Genomic DNA, 15,163 nt, shown 5'->3' on the forward strand with positions numbered 1-15,163 from the left:
CTAGTTCAACTATATATACTAGCTAATTTTAAGTACGTTGTATAGTTCGACCACACATCTATAGTCAGATGAACTGAACAAAATAGCCCATAAATACTACTACTACCACGGAGGGCTTTGTGCTACTTCTGGCAGCCTCTCCTTTGTTGAGCACGCTCAGTAAGACTGTAAGAGGAAGAGGAGGAGGAGCCTACCGAAGAGCTGGAAAAATGCAATATGGTGCCTGCCACTGTTGCACGTTCAGCGACGCTCGCCAGCTCGAACGCCCACTGCTGCTCCAGATGATCCCTCTCGAAGCGGCCGGTCTGCTCGTAGATCTCTTGATTCCTCGCCTCTGCATCGGCGTGTGCTGCGGCCACAGCTGCGGTAAGGGTCTTTGCATGCTCGACGAGGCGCTCCTCCTCCTCCCGCAGGAACTCGATGTAGCGCCCAAGGTCGCTGACGCACATGCGGGCCTTGATACATCCATTTTGCATCATGCTTTTATATCAATATTTATTGCATTATGGGCTGTTATCACACATTATGTCACAATACTTATGCCTATTCTCTCTTATTTTACAAGGTTTAATTAAAGAGGGGGAATGCCGGCAGCTGGAATTCTGGGCTGGAAAAGGAGCAAATATTAGAGACCTATTATCCACATCTCCAAAAGTCCTGAAACTTCACAGGAGCACGTTTCAGAATATAAAAAAAATATTGGGTGAAAGAGTACCAGAGGGGGGCCACCCACCGTCCACGAGGGTGGGGGGCGCGCCCTACCCCCTGGGCGCGCCCCCTGGCAGCCCTCTGATGCCCATCTTTGGCTATATGGAGTCTTTCATCGAGGAAAAAATCATAAGCAAGCTTTCGGGACGAAACTCCGCCGCAACGAGGCGGAACCTTGGCGGAACCAATCTAGGGCTCCGGCGGAGCTGTTCTGTCGGGGAAACTTCCCTCCGGGAGGGGGAAATCATCACCATCGTCATCACAAATGATCCTCTCATCGGGAGGGGGTCAATCTCCATCAACATATTCACCAGCACCATCTCATCTCAAACCCTAGTTCATCTCTTGTATCCAATCTTTGTCTCAAAACCTTAGATTGGTACCTGTGGGTTGCTGGTAGTGTTGATTACTCCTTGTAGTTGATGCTAGTTGGTTTACTTGGTGGAAGATCATATGTTCAGATCCATTATGCATACTAATACCCCTCTAATTATGAACATGAATATGATTTGTGAGTAGTTACATTTGTTCCTGAGGACATGGGAGAAGTCTTGCTATAAGTAATCATGTGAATTTGGTATTAGTTCGATATTTTGATGAGATGTATGTTGTCTTTCCTCTAGTGGTGTCATGTGAACGTCGGCTACATGACACTTAACCATTATTTGGGCCTAGGGGAAGGCATTGGGAAGTAATAAGTAGATGATGGGTTGCTATAGTGACGGAAGCTTAAACCCTAGTTTATGCGTTGCTTCGTAAGGGGCTGATTTGGATCCATATGTTTCAAGCTATGGTTAGGTTTACCCTAATACTTCTGTTGTAGTTGCGGATGCTTGCAATAGGGGTTAATCATAAGTGGGATGCTTGTCCAAGGAAGGACAATACCCAAGCACCGGTCCACCCACATATCAAATTATCAAAGTACCTAACGCGAATCATATGAACATGATGAAAACTAGCTTGACGATAATTCCCATGTGTCCTCGGGAGCGCTTTCCTTTATATAAGAGTTTGTACAGGCTTGTCCTTTGCTACAAAAAGGATTGGGCCATCTTGCTGCACTTTATTTACTTTTATTACTTGTTACTCGTTACAAATTACCTTATCAAAAAACTATCTGTTACCGATAATTTCAGTGCTTGCAGAGAATACCTTGCTGAAAACCACTTATCATTTCCTTCTGCTCCTCGTTGGGTTCAACACTCGTATTTATCGAAAAGGCCACGATAGATCCCCTACACTTGTGGGTCATCAATAATCTTTTCTGGTGCTGTTGCTGGGGAGTGAAGCGTCTTTGGTAGGTGGAATTTGGTAAGGAAAAATTTATATAGTGTGCTGAAATTTACTGTCACTTGTTACTATGGAACATAATCCTTTGAGGGGTTTGTTCGGGGTATCTTCACCCCGACCAGTAGAGCAAAGAGTTGCTCCTCAACCTATTGAAACTACTGAAAATTTTTACTTTGAAATTCCTTCGGGTATGATAGAGAAACTGCTAGCTAATCCTTTCACAGGTGATGGAACATTACATCCTGATTTGCACCTAATCTATGTGGATGAAGTTTGTGGATTATTTAAGCTTGCAGGTATGCCCGAGGATGTTATCAAGAAGAAGGTCTTCCCTTTATCTTTGAAGGGAAAGGCATTGACATGGTTTAGGCTATGTGATGATATCGGATCATGGAACTACAGCCGATTGAAATTGGAATTTCATCAAAAGTTTTATCGTATGCATCTTGTTCATCGTGATCATAATTATATATATATAATTTTTTGCCTCGCGAAGGAGAAAGCATCGCTCAAGCTTGGGGGTGGCTTAAGTCAATGTTATATTCATGCCCTAATCATGAGCTCTCAAGAGAAATTATTATTCAAATTTTTTATGCTCGGCTTTCTCTCGATAATCACTCCATGCTCGATACTTCTTGTACTGGTTCTTTAATGATGAAGACTATTGAATTCAAATGGGATTTATTGGAAATAATTAAACGCAACTCTGAAGATTGGGATCTCGACGAAGGTAAGGAGTCAGGTATAACACCTAAGTTTGATTGTGCTAAATCTTTTATGGATACTGATGCTTTCCGTGAATTTAGCACTAAATATGGACTTGACTCTGAGATAGTAGCTTCTTTCTGTGAATCCTTTGCTACTCATGTTGATCTCCCTAAGGATAAGTGGTTTAAATATAACCCTCCCACTGAAGTAAAAGTAGTTGAACCTATTAAAGTTGAAGGAAAGACTATCACTTATAATGATCCTGTTGTTCCCAATGCTTATATTGAGAAACCACCTTTCCCTGTTAGAATAAAAGATCATGCTAAAGCTTCAATTGTGGTTCGTAAGAGTAATACTAGAACACCTACTCCCTCTGAGCAAATTAAAGTTGAACCTAGTGTTGCTATGGTTAAAGATCTCTTGGCCGATAATATTGATGGGCATGTTATTTATTTCTGTGATGAAGCTGCTAGAATTGCTAGACCTGATACTAAAAATAAACATAGACCTATTGTAGGCATGCCTGTTATTTCTATTAAAATAGGAGATCATTTCTATCATGGCTTTTGTGATATGGGTGCTAGTGCAAGTGCAATACCTCATTCCCTATATAAAGAAATTATGCATGATATTGCACCTGCTGAGATAGAGGAAATTGATGTTACTGTTAAACTTGCCAATAGAGACACTATTTCGCCAGTTGGGATTGTTAGAGATGTTGAAGTCTTGTGTGGGAAAGTTAAATATACTGCTGATTTTCTTGTTCTTGGTTCCCCACAAGATAACTTTTGTCCCATTATATTTGGTAGACCCTTCTTGGATACTGTTAATGCTAAGATAGACTGCAATAAGGATACTGTTTCTATTAGTTTAGGGGATATGTCTCATGAATTTAATTTTGCTAAATTTCATAGACAACCCCATGATAAAGAATTGCCTAGTAAATATGAAAGTATTGGTCTTGCTTCTATTGCCGTGCTTCCTAGTGATCCTTTAGAACAATATTTGCTAGACCATGAAAATGATATGTTTATGAATGAAAGAAGGGAATAGATGAAGTATTCTTTAAACATGGACCTATTTTGAAACACAACTTACCTGTTGAAATCCTAGGGGATCCTCCTCCACCCAATGGTGATCCCGCGTTTGAGCTTAAACCATTGCCTAATACTCTTAAATATGCTTATCTTGATGAGAAAGAGATATATCCTGTTATTATTAGTGCTAACCTTTCAGAGCATGAAGAAAATAAATTATTGAAAACCCTGAAGAAGCATCGTGCTGCTATTGGATATACTCTTGATGATCTTAAGGGCATTAGTCCCACTCTCCGACAACATAAAATAAAATTGGAGAAAGACGCGAAACCGGTTGTTGATCACCAACGACGGTTAAATCCTAAGATGAAAGAAGTGGTAAGAAAAGAAATACTAAATATTCTTGAGGCAGGTATAATTTATCCCGTTGCTGATAGTCAGTGGGTAAGTCCTGTCCATTGTGTCCCTAAGAAGGGAGGTATTACTGTTGTTCCTAATGATAAAGATGAATTGATCCCACAAAGAATTGTTACAGGTTATAGATTGGTAATTGATTTTCACAAATTAAATAAAGATACTAAAAAGGATCATTACCCTTTACCTTTTATTGATCAAATGCTAGAAATATTATCCAAACATACACATTTTTGCTTTCTAGATGGTTATTCTGGTTTCTCTCAAATACCTGTGTCAAAAGAGGATCAACAAAATACAACTTTTACTTGCCCTTTCAGTACCTTTGCTTATAGACGTATGCCTTTTGGTTTATGCAATGCAGCTGCTACCTTTCAAAGATGTATGGCTGCTACATTCTTTGACTTTTGTGAAAAGATTGTTGAGGTTTTCATGGATGATTTCTCCGTATATGGAACTTCTTTTGATGATTGCTTAAGAAACCTTGATCGAGTTTTGCAGAGATGTGAAGAAACTAATCTTGTCTTGTATTGGGAGAAGTGCCACTTTATGGTAAATGAAGGTATTCTCTTGGGGCATAAATTTTTTGAAAGAGGTATTGAAGTTGATGAAGCTAAAGTTGATGCTATTGAAAATATGCTGTGTCCTAAGGACATTAAAGGTATAAGAAGCTTCCTTGGTCATAGTGGTTTTTATAGGAGGTTCATTAAGGACTTCTCTTAAATTTCTAGGCCTCTGACTAATCTCTTACAAAAATATGTTCCTTTTGTCTTTGATGATGATTGTGTAGAAGCATTTGAAATACTTAAGAAAGCTTTGATTTCTACACCTATTGTTCAGCCTCCTGATTGGAATTTACCATTTGAAATCATGTGTGATGCCAGTGATTATGCTATAGGGGCTGTTCTAGGACAAAGAGTTGATAAGAAATTAAATGTTATTCAATATGCTAGTAAAACTCTAGACAGTGCTCAAAGAAATTATGATACTACTGAAAAAGAATTTTTAGCAGTTGTATTTGCTTGTGATAAGTTCAGACCATATATTGTTGATTCTAAGGTAACTATTCACACTAATCATGCTGCTATTAAATATCTTATGGAAAAGAAAGATGCTAAACCTAGACTTATTAGATGGGTTCTCTTGCTACAAGAATTGGATTTGCATATTATTGATAGAAAGGGATCTGAGAACCCCATTGCAGACAACTTGTCTAGGTTCGAGAATGTTCTTGATGACCCACTACCTATTGATGATAGCTTTCGTGATGAACAATTAGCTATGATAAATGCTTCTTGTACTGCTGCATGGTATGCTGATTATGCTAATTATATTGTTGCTAAATTTATACCACCTAGTTTCACATACGAGCAAAAGAAAAGTTCTTCTATGATTTAAGACATTACTTCTGGGATGACCCACACCTTTATAAAGAAGGAGTAGATGGTGTTATTAGACATTGTGTACCTAAGCTTGAATAGTAACAGATCCTATGCAAGTGTCACTGTGAGGATTTTGGAGGACACCATGCTGGAGATAGAACTGCACATAAGGTATTGCAATCCGGTTTTTATTGGCCTACTCTCTTCAAAGATGACCGTAAGTTTGTCTTGTCTTGTGATGAATGTCAAAGAATTGGTAACATTAGTAGACGTCAAGAAATGCCTATGAATTATTCACCTGTTATTGAACCATTTGATTTTTGGGGGTTTGATTATATGGGACTGTTTCCTTCCTCTAATGGGTATACACATATTTTAGTTGCTGTTAATTACGTTACTAAGTGGGTAGAAGCTATTCCAACTAGTAGTGTTTATCATAACACCTCTATTAAGATGCTTAAAGAAGTTATTTTTCCGAGGTTTGGAGTCCCTGGATACATAATGGCTGATGGTGGTTCACATTTTATTCATGGTGCCTTTCGTAAAATGCTTGCTAAGTATGATGTTAACCATAGAATTGCATCTCCATACCACCCACAATCTAGTGGCCAGGTAGAATTGAGTAATAGAGAGCTTAAATTAATTTTGCAAAAGACTATTAATAGATCTAGGAAGAATTGGTCCAAGAAACTTGATGATGCATTATGGGCCTATAGAACTGCATACAAAAATCCTATGGGTATGTCTCCGTATAAAATGGTTTATGGAAAGGCATGTCACTTACCTCTTGAACTAGAACATAAGGCATATTGGGCCATTAAAGAGCTCAATTATGATTTCAAACTTGCCGGTGAGAAGAGGCTTTTTGACATTAGCTCAGTTGATGAATGGAGAACCCAGGCCTATGAGAATGCCAAACTGTTTAAAGAAAAAGTTAAAAGATGGCATGACAAAAGGATACAAAAACGTGAGTTTAATGTAGGTGATTATGTATTGTTATACAACTCTCGTTTAAGATTTTCTGCAGGAAAACTCCTCTCTAAATGTGAAGGTTCTTACGTTATCGAGGAGGTCTATCGTTCCGGTGCCATAAAAATCAACAACTTCGAAGGAACAAATCCGAGGGTGGTGAACAGTCAAAGAATCAAACATTATATCTCAGGTAATCCTATAAATGTTGAAACTAATGTTATTGAAACCGTAACCCCGGAGGAACACATAAGGGACACTTTTCAGAATGTTTCAGACTCCGAAAAGGAATAGGTACGTGGTACGGTAAATAAACCGACTCCAAAAAAGTTATAATGGCAATTTTTCTCCGTTTTGGAATATTTAAGAAAATAGGAAAATAAAAAGTAGTCCGAAAAGGACACGAGGCTTCCACGAGGGTGGAGGCCGCACCCTACCCCCCTGGGCGTGCCCCCTGCCTCGTGGGCACCTCGTGTGCTCTCCGGACTCCGTTTTCTTGCACGATACTTCTTTTGGTCGGCAAAAATTCATTATATAATCTCCCGAAGGTTTTGACCACCGTACCATGCAAATATCTCCTGTTTTTGTTTCGAGCTGTTTTCTGCCAGGGTTGTCAAGGCCAGGCATCATGTCGTCTCCCTCGTCCTCCAACAATGAGGGAAACGATGCTTGGCACATGAAGATAGAGCTGAAGAGAGAAGATCCCGAAGAGATCAACAAGGATGATGGGATCAAGAAGGCCATGGGGGGATCAAGTTCCGGCAGTATTAGAAGAAGACATCCTTCAACCTCATCACAATCTCTTTACCCCAATGGAGATTGAAGCTTTCAAGATGATTGAGTTAGCTCGCCTTCAAAACAAGTATCTCACAAGTGAAAATATTTTGTTGAAGGAGCATATCATCGCACTCAAGGGCATTATCCGCAAATTGGAGGATCTCCTACGCTCGATGTGTGACTATCCATCATCACCAACACGTTCTTCACCAACAAAGAAGAACTGAGTATCGGGTATGGGCACTCCCCTTGGCAACTGCCAAGCTTGGGGGAGTGCCCCAGTATTGGATCACCACCACACTTTTTATCCTTACTGTTTTTCTTAGTTTGATCCTTTTGGTAATATCTTGATCTAGTAGAATAAAGTTTTAGTATGATCTAGTTTTGAGTTTTGCTTTATGATCCTTCTATGTAATCGAGTCTGTGAGCTATATATAATAAAGATTAGTGTTGAGTCAAGGGCTTGGTTATCTTGCTATGATCTTGAGGGAATAAAAGAAAAAATAAAAAGAAATAAAGGGATCATGTGGATCTTATGGAGAGTAATGACTTCACATATAAAGAGTATGATGAATAAAAGTTGTTGAGAGTTGGCAAACATAGTTTTGGTCATCGTTGCAATTAAGAGGAAGTAATAAAGAAAGAGAGGTTTTCACATATAAATATACTATCTTGGACATATTTTATGATTGTGAGCACTCATTAAAATATGACATGCTAAAGAGTTGAGGTTGGACAAGGAAGACAATGGGTTATGTTTTCTTACATCTGAGATAAATTATATTGTCATGGATCATCTAACATGTTGAGCTTGCCTTTCCCTCTCATGCTAGACAAATTCTTTGCACCAAGTAGAGATACTACTTGTGCTTCCAAATATCCTTAAACCCAGTTTTCCCATGAGAGTCCACCATATCTACCTATGGATTGAGTAAGATCCTTCAAGTAAGTTTTCATCATTGCAAGCAATAAAAATTGCTCTCTAAATATGTATGACTTATTAGTGTGGAGAAAATAAGCTTTATACGATCTTGTGATGGGGAATAAATAAAAGAGACAGACTGCATAATAAAGGTCCATATCACATGTGGAAATATAAAGTGACATTCTTTTGCATTAAGATTTTGTGCATCCAACCATAAAAGCGCATGACAACCTCTGCTTCCCTCTGCAAAGGGCCTATCTTTTATTCTAGTCCTATACTTCATGCAAAGAGTCACGGTGATTTTCACCTTTCCTTTTTACATTTTATCCTTTGGCAAGCACAATGTGTTGGAAAGATCCAGATACATATAACTAATTGGATGTGAGTTTTCATGAACTATTATTGTTGACATTACCTTTGAGGTAAAAAGTTGGGAGGCAAAACTATAAGCCCCTATCTTTCTCTGTGTCCGGCTAAAACTTCATACCCATAGATATTGCGTGAGTGTTAGCAATTGTGAAAGACTAAATGATGGTTGAGTATGTGGACTTCCTCAAAACCTCTTATATTGACTCTTTCCTATGTTATGATAAATTGCAATTGCTTCAATGATTGAGATTATAGTTTGTTGGTCCTCAATGAAGTTTCCGATTCATACTTGAAATTGTGATTGAATTGTTACTTTAGCATAAGAGATCATATGACAATATATATATATATATGTGTGTGTGTGTGTGTGTGTGTGTTGCTGTTATAATAATGGTCATGATGCCCTCTTGTCCTATTTTATTTTATCGACACCTCTATCTCTAAACATGTGGACATATTTTTCGATTTCGGCTTTCGCTTGAGGACAAGCGAGGTCTAAGCTTGGGGGTGTTACTACGTCCATTTTGCATCATGCTTTTATATCAATATTTATTGCATCATGGGCTGTTATTACACATTATGTCACAATACTTATGCCTATTCTCTCTTATTTTACAAGGTTTAGATGAAGAGGGGGAATGTCGGCAGCTGGAATTCTGGGCTGGAAAAGGAGCAAATATTAAAGACCTATTCTGCACATATCCAAAAGTCCTGAAACTTCACGGGAGCACGTTTCAGAATATATAAAAAATATTGGGCGAAAAAAGTACCAGAGGGGGGCCACCCACCATCCACGAGGGTGGGGGGCACGCCCTACCCCCCTGGGCGCGCCCCCTGCCTTGTGGGCCCCCTGGCAGCCTTCTAATGCCCATCTTTGGCTATATGGAGTCTTTCGTGGAGGAAAAAAATCATAAGCAATGTTTAGGGATGAAACTCCGCCGCCACGAGGCGGAACCTTGGCGGAACCAATCTAGGGCTCCGGCGGAGCTATTGTGCCGAGGAAACTTCCCTCTGGGAGGGGGAAATCATCACCAACGATCCTCTCATCGGGAGGGGGTCAATCGCCATCAACATCTTCACCAACACCATCTCATCTCAAACCCCAGTTCATCTCTTGTATCCAATCTTTGTCTCAAAACCTCAGATTGGTACCTATGGGTTGCTAGTAGTGTTGATTACTCCTTGTAGTTGATGATAGTTGGTTTACTTGGTGGAAGATCATATGTTCAGATCCATTATGCATATTAATACCCCTCTGATTATGAACATGGATATGATTTGTGAGTAGTTACGTTTTTTCCCGAGGACATGGGAGAAGTCTTTCTATAAGTAGTCATGTGAATTTGGTATTCGTTCGATATTTTGATGAGATGTATGTTGTCTTTCCTCTAGTGGTGTCATGTGAACGTCAACTACATGACACTTCACCATTGTTTGGGCCTAGGGGAAGGCATTGGGAAGTAATAAGTAGATTATGGGTTGCTAGAGTGACGGAAGCTTAAACCCTAGTTCATGCGTTGCTTCGTAAGGGGCTGATTTGGATCCATATGTTTCATGCTATGGTTAGGTTTACCTTAATACTTCTGTTGTAGTTGCAGATGCTTGCAATAGGGGTTAATCATAAGTGGGATGCTTGTCCAAGGAAGGACAGTACCCAAGCACCGGTCCACCCACATATCAAATTATCAAAGTACCGAACGCGAATCATATGAACGTGATGAAAACCAGCTTGACGATAATTACCATGTGTCCTCGGGAGCGCTTTCCTTTGGCTTGTCCTTTGCTACAAAAAGGATTGGGCCATCTTGCTGCACCTTATTTACTTTTATTACTTGTTACCCGTTACAAATTACCTTATCACAAAACTATCTGTTACCGATAATTTCAGTGCTTGCAGAGAATACCTTGTTGAAAACCACTTATCATTTCCTTCTGCTCCTCGTTGGGTTCGACACTCTTACTTATCGAAAGGCTACGATTGATCCCCTACACTTGTGGGTCATCTGGCCTCCACCTCCGCCTCCCTCCTTCGGGCGGCGGTGGCGGAGCGTGTGATGATCCCGGCGGTTGACGGTGGGTTGGCGGCCATGGTGGCCGACGATCGGGTGGCGGCCACGACCACCACCTCCCGTGACATTTTGGGCCGAACAAGAAAAATTCTGTCATACTTATGGCACTTCTATGACAATAATTGTGACAAAACCCGGTATCATCATAGATGTGGTGGGGTCCTACTTCTATGACAAAAAATCATGACAGAAAATGGGCTTTTCATCCTGGGCGGGCCGGAGAAGCAGCTGCATGACATTCTTTGGGCCATCCATGATGGAGAAAAACGTGGTAGAAGCTAGGGCGAGGAAAATATCGGGGGAGTTCCCGGTTACGGTGGGTGGTCGAGGGTCGAGCGATGCGTGTTTCTATCGTACGTACGCGCGTGTGTGCGAGGCGTTGCGCTCTAACTGAATCCGAGCGATTGCACTGCAGGCTCTAACTAAACCCGAGCGATTACACTAGCTACTTTACTAAACCCCGATCGATCCCTTGATGTTAACTTAACCCAAGTGTGATTCCGTCGCTACTGTTGCTAACTGAAGCTGATCGATGTTGCGTGTGGATGAACAGTGAGCGTTGTGAGGGGGTTTGGATGAACAGTTCCTGGTGGGGGTTGGATGAACAGGACCCCGTGGTAGTAGAGGTCGTTGCCGCTGGATGAACAGTACCCCGATCGATCGAGCAGGTGGATGAACAGGACCCCGTGGAGGGATGGATGAACAGGACCCCGTGGAGGGCTGGATGAACAGTAGCCGGTGAAGGGCTGGTTGAACAGTAGCCGGTGGAGGGCTGGATGAAGAGTAGCCCATGGAGGGGTGGTTGAACAAGACCCCGTGGAGAGGGCTGGTTGAACAGTAGCTGGTGGAGGAGCGCACGGTGGAGGCTGGATGAACAGGAGTCCGTGGATGAACATTCGTAGGTGGAGGCTGGAGGAGGTCGACGGTGGATGAACAGGAGCCCGTCGAGGCTGGAAGAGGTTGACGGTGAAGCTGAACAATATCGTTTTGCGGTACGCTACACCCCTCCTGATGAACAGGACCCCCGTTTCGACCGTAGCACTCCAACACAAGTCTGTTTCCTCCATTTTGTGGTACGACACACCCCTCCCGATCAACAGGACCCCGTTTCCACCGTAGGAAGTCCGTTTCCTCCATTTTGCGGTACGCCAGACCCCTCCCGATGAACAGGATCCCGTTTCCACCGTGGCCGGTCGAACACAAGGTCATTTCCTCCATTCACGGTACGCCAGGCCTCATTTCCATCGGCTGTTCCGTCCAAGCTGGTTGGCTCCCGATGAACACGACGACGCATTCTGTTCTGACCCAGCCGGTTGCCTCCCCATGAACATGACGACGACACAACTTCTGTTCCGACCCTGCCATGTACATGAGCCCTGGCTGTATGTACGCGTGAGTAGGCGTTCGAGACCCCGCTTGTATGTACGTACGTGGCCGTATTTATGTTCTTGCACCCTGGCCGATGTACGTACGTGTACATGCTATGTGCGCGCCTCTACTACCACATGTGCGCACCTCTACTACGACACATGCCCTTCCTTACACGGCCACGATTCATCGCTGCAGCCTGTAGAAGACCGATCGTATGTACGTACACACTCGCGACCGGAATGACAACGCTACGTACGCTTTGACCGGGTGGGTCCCGACTGTCAGGCACTTCCTTGCGTGCGAAGATGTAGCTGGTGGGTCCCAGCAGTCAGGGGGGAATGTTTTTTTTGCGATATACGGTGGCCAGTCCAATGGGTCCCTGCTGTCAGATGGAGGAATCATTATTTTCCGCGTAATAAGGAGGCACTTCCTTGCTGCGGCCGTGGACCCAGCTGGCAGCCTCTCCACGTACAGTACTCCTCCGATGGAAGTCATCCCTTTACCATGTTGACCACACCGCACCGATAGCACTAGGGCAGTGGACGAAGGCGAGGCCTAGGAAGGGGACAACACGGAGCCGGTGAAGACGCGGCGGTGGATGCCCACGTAGAGGGGAGTACGTGGGTTGACTGCTTCGGCTGCGGTGTGAGGCTGCCATCGCTGGAGAATAACAAGAGGTGTGGGTGAGTATAGAGGGATGGCATGGCCAGCGGTGGCAGCACAGCCGAACACGGGAGGCAGGAGCCGGCGGCATGGTCGGCGCTTGTTTGGGCGGCTGGAGCAAGAAGACCAGAGGTTGAAGAAGCACTACGACCGTTGGATGGACATCGTACAGTCACTGGAGCTAGAATCGTTCATATTGACTAAGTTGACAAAGCCCTCCGTCCCCGTCATCTTAGTAGGCCCACAAGTCAGCCTCCCACAATGGTGGGTCCCAGCTAGCAGGGGGAGTATTCATTTTTTTTGTGCGTAATAAGGAGGCACTTCCTTCTGTGCGAAAATATAGCTGGTGGGTCCGAGCTGACAGCGGGGGGAACATTTTTTTCAAGAAATACAGAGGCCCTTCCGGTGGGTCCCAGCTATCAGGTGGAGGAATTATTATTTGGCACGTAATAAGGAGGCATTTCCTTGTGTGGACCCCTACTGTCAGCCTCTTCCGATGGTTGTTGTTTATTGATAATGTTGACCTCACCGCACCGAGAGCACAAACGCGGTGGACGAGGGTGAGGCCCAGGAAGGGAACGAACCAGAGCCGGCGAAGCCACCGCAGCAGATGCCCACGCTGAGGGGTGTACGAGCGCCGACTGGTTGGCTGCGGGGTGAGGCTGACATCGCCGGAAAATAATAGGATGTGCGGGTGGGTAGAGGGATGGCCTGGCGGCAGCACAGCCAGCCATGGCAGGAGGGAGCAGGCAGTCCCGCCGGCGATGGTTTGGGCGGCTAGAGCAGGAAGATCAGAGATTGAAGAAGCACGATGGCTGTTGGATGGACATCCAACAGTCACTGCTCTGTGTTGACTAAGTTGACAAAGCCTTGCGTACGCATCAAAAAATTAGGACAGCGTCATCGTCAACCTAGTAGGCCCAGAAGTCAGCCTCCAAATCTGTGGAAAACAACATACAACCCATTAGCCATTATTTTCAATAATTTACAACCCATTTGCTAATTCTTAAGGATATTTGAAGCCCATATTCTTTTTATTAGCATTACAGACCATATATTCTGGGCACTGCTAAAAACTTCAACGAAAAGTTTCATATTTCGATGGGGTCCGAACTCTTTTAATCACGAAATTTTGAGTCACGTTAAAAGTAATTTTAAAAAGATATATCAAAATAAAATTCAAAAAACTATTCTGTGCAAAAAAAAATGAATGAAATTTAAAATCTTATCCAACAAGATGCCCGTGCGTTGCACAGAACATGAAGATGCAATTGTATGAGTAGTTTATCTTGTGGGAGAAAAGACGATCTTTTAATGTAATTGCCAGTTGGCTTTGGTTTTTATAAGAGTAGAGAGTAGAGAAATCCAGAAAAAATGATATTTTAATGTAATTGCCGGTTGGCTTTGGTTTAAAATCCATAGCCCATTTCTTACAACTTATAGCCCATTTTCTGGGGAAGCCCATTTCTTACTACTTTACATCCCTCCCTCGTCATCTTGAAAGATTTTCTGCCCAGCAGGGCGGAGAAAAGCAAGTAGCCCTCAGTTTTGGTGTTCTCCAAAAAACAGAATTGGTCTAGCCATTTTTAGAAAATAAAAATATATCAACTGGGCTCGTCATGTTCTTAAATAAAAGCGTAAGCATGGGCTAGACGGGCCACAGCCCCCGCACAGCGCGCAGTTGAGCTCCGTCTCTGAAACTAAAAAAACAACTGGGCGAGCTACTGGGTCCCTGGTGTTATCTGCTTGTTGTGTAAATTTAACAAATCCGCCGCTGCGCTGGCCTATCCATCACCGGTGTGAGATGAGACGTCGATGACTTGTCCTGGCTTGTAATAACGAGGCACCTGCTTGTGTAATGCAATGACCCTGGTGGGTCCCTACTGTCAGCCTCTCCACGTACAATCATCTCCTGATTCCTCTTGGTTGTTGACCATGTTGACAACGCCAGATGGAGGCGGGCACAGCGAGCGAACCAAGGCGGAGAACGACGGCGAGGCCTCGAACGGGAAGGAACATTAGCCGTGGAAGATGCGGCAGTGTAGTGACAGGTGGAGGGGAGTACGAGGGAAACAACATGCAACTCAAGCTTACAAACGGTACAAAAAGCCCAAGGATTAATTGTTCATCAAATTTTTAGACAAAATCCAGATTGAACATGGTAGTAACATCTAACCCAACCACTCTTTTTTGTAGTCACAAACAAATGGATCGATCTGATCCATAAAATCAACATCCTATGCATAAAAATTTATTGCACGATGACTACAACTTGTTGTAAATAGAAGCCGAGCACATTTAGAAGCCCATTTGTCCACCTGAAACTTCTTTTTTTGCTCTTCAACGTGTCCGTCCGTGAGAAATCTCTTGCGGTAAAACTTAAGCCTCAGGAACAATAGTAACCCCGCATTCAACAGGAAGAATGTGACAAAGCTTCTGTTTGCCTGGTTGGATGCATATCCTTCCATCGTTATTGTCCTC

This window comes from Triticum dicoccoides, chromosome 6A, assembly GCF_002162155.2.
Source record: "Triticum dicoccoides isolate Atlit2015 ecotype Zavitan chromosome 6A, WEW_v2.0, whole genome shotgun sequence".
Taxonomy (NCBI): Eukaryota; Viridiplantae; Streptophyta; class Magnoliopsida; order Poales; family Poaceae; genus Triticum; species Triticum dicoccoides.